General features: G+C 47.7%; 1 non-coding gene across 1 annotated transcript; it reads left to right on the forward strand.

Moving 5' to 3' along the window:
• Positions 1-271: 271 nt before the first annotated feature.
• On the forward strand, positions 272-345 carry Trnat-ugu. Its single transcript has one exon. It is a non-coding gene; the product is annotated as a tRNA-Thr (tRNA).
• The last annotated feature ends 5,484 nt before the right edge of the window (positions 346-5,829 follow it).

Below are 5,829 nucleotides of genomic sequence, written 5' to 3' on the forward strand. Positions count from 1 at the left end.
TAACTGAAACCCTCAGCTGCCGACAGGTGTTGTTCATATACCTCGATGTGGACAGCTGAAAATGTGTGTCCCGACCAGGACTCGAACCCGGGATCTCCTGCTTACCTGGGAGACGCTCTATCCATCTGAGCCAAAGCGTGCGCGAGTAATCAGTGAATGGGCAAATGTCTATAAGGTACATTACATATGTAGAATTGTGGACAGTTGGGAATGTGAGTCTCACGGGAAGCGTGCAAGGGATAAGTCCCTGCAGTCGCGCTATTCATCTGTGTCCTCGGTGGCTCAGATGGATAGAGCGTCTGCCATGTAAGCAGGAGGTCCCGGGTTCGAGTCCCGGTCGGGGCACACATTTTCAGCTGTCCACATCGGGGTATATGAACAACACCTGTCGGCAGCTGAGGGTTTCAGTTAGTCATCAAAGGTGCATAAAGTTTAGAAAACTTTAGTTATGGTAAATACGAATCAAAGATTTGAGAGTGTTTATATTAGGTCTTGTTTTATCTCAAAGATTTAACAGTGTTATTATTAGGCCTTGCCTTATCTGCATGCATGTCCGACGAATCACTGTATCGTACTTCTGAACAATGCAGGCGTTGCAGTATCGTATTTATCCTCCGACACCGGACATGCGGCTTTCAATTAAAATGTCTCCCCTATACGGGGTTATACTTAGTAGATGTACGAGTACAGGTTGTAGACCCACAGTTGAGGATATATGGAAATTTGCGTCTGAAGCGAGCTCGGATAGTCTAAAGGTAAAGCGAGCGCTTGCGATAATCGGAAAATCTGGGTTCGACTCCCAGTACGGTATAAATTTTCACTAATTTCATTATGCAGCTGCTGGTTGTTCATATTCGCTACTGCGAATACATTTCAAGTATTTCATAACGGCTCTTGTTGCCGCAGTCATCTCTAAAGGAACATTGCATAATACTTCTGACAACACAGGCAGTGCATTACCGTAGTTATCCTGAATCCTATAGATCATCTTTGGTATGTTTTGGAACGCCGACTTCATGCCCGGCCTCACCGACCACATCGACACCTCTCCTCAGTGCAGCTCCCCGTGAAGAATGAGCTGCCATTTCCTAAGAAACCTTCCAGCATCTGGTTTAAACGTATGCCTGAGAGAGTGGAAGCTGCCATCAAGGGTTAGGGTGGGCCAACAGCATATTTAATTCCAGCATTACCAATGGAAGGCGCCATGAACTTGTAAGACATTTTCAGCCAGGTGTCCAGATACTTTTGACCACATAGTGTATAATATGCATCAGACGCAAAATCACAGCGATCTCTATTTTCCCTTGCAAACTTTTTCGAAATTTGTTCAGTATATTACTTCCATGCAAATGTCACAATAACTATGACCGTTAACAAAACGATAGGCACATCATAATGAACGTGACATACAAAGCTACAAGTAAAGCAAAAATGAAATTTTTTACGGAATAATTTCTGTAAAATCGACTGAGAAAGATTGCAGGACGTGCACCTCGATTCTGTCATCGCCCACCAGCCGAACGGCGACAAACCGCTTGTCGGTCTCCCCTTCCGAACAAATGAATGAACTTGCCCAGTGCTTTGGACGAGAACTGGACACTGTGCATCGGCTACCATATCCTGGGGAGGAGACCAGGCAGCGAGGTCATCGGTCTCATCGGATTAGGGAAGGACGGGGAAGGAAGTCGGCCGTGCCCTTTCAAAGGAACCATCCCGGAATTTGCCTGGAGCGATTTAGGGAAATCACAGAAAACCTGAAACAAGATGGCCGGACGCGGGATTGAACTGTCATCCTCCTGAATGCGAATCCAGTGTGCTGACCACTGCGCCACCTCGCTCAATCCACCATACCCACCTCGCACTATAGCGCCAAGCGCCGATGGCGTCAGCATTTCCCCTCACACGTCTCCGCCCATCGCAAAGACCAACCTGGTGATTTAGATTTTTATTCATTAATTTAAGCATGTTTCTGAAGAATGCAGATGTGAAGACTCATTGGAAAGTGAACATATTGAGCGTATGGAATGTTCTGGGTACTCCTCGCACCAGAACACTATGAAACGTGCTTGGGATTCTCATGGTAGACGTGTTTCTCAACGAACACTGCTCTCGTTGAACTTTATAAGAACTGAAAACCGCCTTGAGAGAGGGGTGAGACCATATCTCCCAAGTACTCCTCAACAGTTTGGTAGTAAGCATGGCCGGCCGTTTTGGCCGAGAGGTCTAGGCGTCTCAGTCTGGAACCGCGCGACCGCTACGGTGGCAGGTTCGAATCCTGCCTCGGGCATGGATGTGTGTGATGTCCGTAGGTTAGTTATATTGAAGTAGTTCTAAGTTCTAGGGGACTGATGACCTCAGATGTTAAGTCCCATAGTGCTCAGAGCCATTTGAACCATTTTTAACCAGCATGAATAACGGCCGAAAAATGTGCGTTAGTACCGGAGGTGAGCATATTCCTTACTGAGAGTCCGATATCGATCTTTATGACTGGAGTCTGATATGTGTCAATAATGAACGATAATTGTGTCTGTTCTCCTGCTTTCCCAAGTGGTGAAATTTCTACCATTTTTCTTTATAAATACACCAAGCCACCCCTATTACGTATGTAGTGTGTTTCACGCCGTCCATCATTGCCTGTGATTATTCCTGTCCAACAATATCTCTATTCTTTACCAGTTGTCTAGCAGTGTAGTTTGAATCGTCAGGTTGGACCAGAGCTTTCGGAAGATTTGTCTTGGTCTTCGTGCAAATGTCAGGACTGGCAATCATCTCTCAAATATTTGCCAATTGGAAACTGCTTGACCCCCACGCAGCTTGTTGGAATTTGGCTGAAAAAAGAAAGAAGTTCTACAACAGCCCACCCTGCCATCATGGGTAGGGAGCACGCTGTATAAAAAAAGGTGGGCGTTCCTGATGCCCTCGGAATTTTCACCGTTCGGTATCCCATCCAATGCAGCGCTCGAGAGACTGAGCAACGTTGGTAATATTTCTCGTGAGGCTCGTTTAGGTTCTGCTGGGCACGAACAATGGAGAGAAACGGGATGGCAGAAACACTTAGGTGTGAGTGACATTTATTTCGATGCGTTAATGCAGGAGAGTAGTATTCACATGCAGCCGACGTCGTTACGCAGCGGCGAGGAGCCTGTGGTTATGGCGGCAGACGAGGTGTGAGACCTTGGGGACGCGCGGCGCCGGCGACATGTGACCCCGCCGTAGTCAATTAGCGACGGCGGCCGGCCCTCGCGCGGGCGAGACTTCATTAGGGACGCCAGGAAATATGAACAGCACGAGCGGCCGCGTCCCTCCGGCACGATCTCGGCGTGGTTCCGCGCCGCTCGCCGCTGGCGGCTGTCTGGCCAGCGCCGGCGTGGGAGGCTGCCGTGCACGGACGCCTGTAAATTGCCGAGCGTGCGTGCAGTCTCTCTGCTTGTTTGTACCTCGCATGCCACATAAATGAACCGGGTGTGCTTCGATCTCCCAGTAACACAACGATCTGCAGGACTGTTAACGTACATTTCCTAACGAAACTGATCCCAGTACGGGTGCATATCTGATCGAAACTGATCCCTGTACGTGCCACCAGAAACACCCCCCCCCCCTCCTCCTCCTCCTCCTATCTATCTCTCTGGGCCTCGCGGGATTAGCCGAGCGGTCTATGGCGCTGCAATCATGGACTGTGCGGCTGCTCCCTGCGGAGGTTAGAGTCCTGCCTCGGACATGGGTGTGTGTGTTTGTCCTCAGGATAATTTAGGTTAAGTAGTGTGTAAGCTTAGGGACTGATGACCTTAGCAGTTAAGTCCCATAAGATTTCACACGCATTTGAACATTTTATCTCTGTGGTCCTCCCTCTCCCGTTTTTGTTGTCCCATCTTGATTTACGTCTCTAGTATTCCATATACCTATGTTCTTGGATGCAGCCCAGAGCTGATAAGTTGGTTCTGCTTGGCACCCACTAAAACCATTCTAGTTGGGATATTTTCTTTCCCGCATTAAATCTATAGTTGATATGCGGTCCTGGATAGCTAAGAAACGTGTATTAACCCTTAAGGCACCAAGCCAAAGTTGTCAACGCACGAAGCTGGGGTCTTCGTGAGGCCCCAAGTTTTTCTCAACTTCCCATCGTTACAGTGTAGAAGGTTACTCAGATAAAGTTCTTTGGAATGCGCATGTCGATTCCGTGTCATGGCAACAATGAAAACGGCACATGGAATATTCTCGTCTGTTGTCTATACTTCAGAAAACGACACCTTTCGGCGGCGAAGAACTCCAGCAATCACAAACATACCATAAAACGCTCCCATTTCGATATAATCTACATCTGCTCAAATTCTTATTCTCTTCAGACCAGAATTTGCGCTGTAATACTGAACACATGACGCATTGGGGAAGGTACATATACACTACTGGCCATTAAAATTGCTACACCAAGAAGAAATTCAGATGATAAACGGGTATTCATTGGACAAATATATTATACTAGAACTGACATGTCATTACATTTTCACGCATTTGGGTGCATAGATCCTGAGAAATCAGTACCCAGAACAACCACCTCTGGCCGTAATAACGGCCTTGATACGCCTGGGCATTGAGTGACACAGAGCTTGGATGGCGTGTACAGGTACAGCTGCCCATGCGGCTTCAATACGATACCACAGTTCATCAAGAGTTGTGACTGGCGTATTGCGACGAGCCAGTTGCTCGGCCACCATTGACCAGACGTTTTCAGTAAGTGAGAGATCTGGAGAATGTGCCGGCCAGGGCAGCAGCCGAACATTTTCTGTATCCAGAAACGCCCATACAGGACCTACAACATGCGGTCGTGCATTATCTTGCTGAAATGTAGAGTTTCCCAGGGATCGAATGAAGAGTAGAGCCACGAATCGTAACACATCTGAAATGTAACGTCCACTGTTCAAAGTGCGAACAACAGGTGACCGAGACATGTAACCAATGGCACCCCATACCATCACGCCGCGTAATACGCCAGTATGGCGATGACGAATATACGCTTCCATGTGCGTTCACCGCGATGTCGAAAAAACACAGATGCGACCATCATGCTACTGTAAACAGAACCTGGATTCATCCGTAAAAATGACGTTTTGCCATTCGTGCACCCAGGTTCGTCGTTGTGTACATCATCGCAGGCGCTCCTGTCTGTGATGCAGTTGTTGTCTTGCAAACGTCCCCATCTGCCAATCTGTTGACTCAGGGATCGCGACATGGCTGCACGATCCGTTGCAGCCATGCGGATAAGATGTCTGTCATCTCGACTGCTAGATATACGAGGCCGATGGAATCCAGCACGGCGTTCCGTATTACCCTCCTTAACACACCGAATCCATATTCTGTTAACAGTCATTGGATCTCGACCAACGCGAGCAGCAATGTCGCGATACGATAAACCGCAATTGCGATAGGCTACAATCCGACCTTTATCAAAGTCGGAAACGTGATGGTACGCATTTCTCCTTCTTACACGAGGCATCACAACAACGTTTCACCAGGCAACGCCGGTCAACTGCTGTTTGTGTATGAGAAATCGGTTGGAAACTTTTCTCATGTCAGCACGTTGTTGGTGTCGCCAGCGGCGATAAGCTTGTGTGAATGCTCTGAAAAGCTAATCATGTGCATATCACAGCATCTTCTTCCTGTCGGTTAAATTTCGCGTCTGTAGCACGTCATCTTCGTGGTGTAGCAATTTTAATGGCCAGTAGTGTACCTATGTTATTGGAAGCATCCCAGAGCTGTTAAGTTGGTTCTGCTTATCACCCACTAAAACCATTCTAGTTGGGATATTTTCTTTGCTCCATTAAACCTATAGTT

Source organism: Schistocerca americana, chromosome 7, assembly GCF_021461395.2.
Source record: "Schistocerca americana isolate TAMUIC-IGC-003095 chromosome 7, iqSchAmer2.1, whole genome shotgun sequence".
NCBI lineage: Eukaryota > Metazoa > Arthropoda > Insecta > Orthoptera > Acrididae > Schistocerca > Schistocerca americana.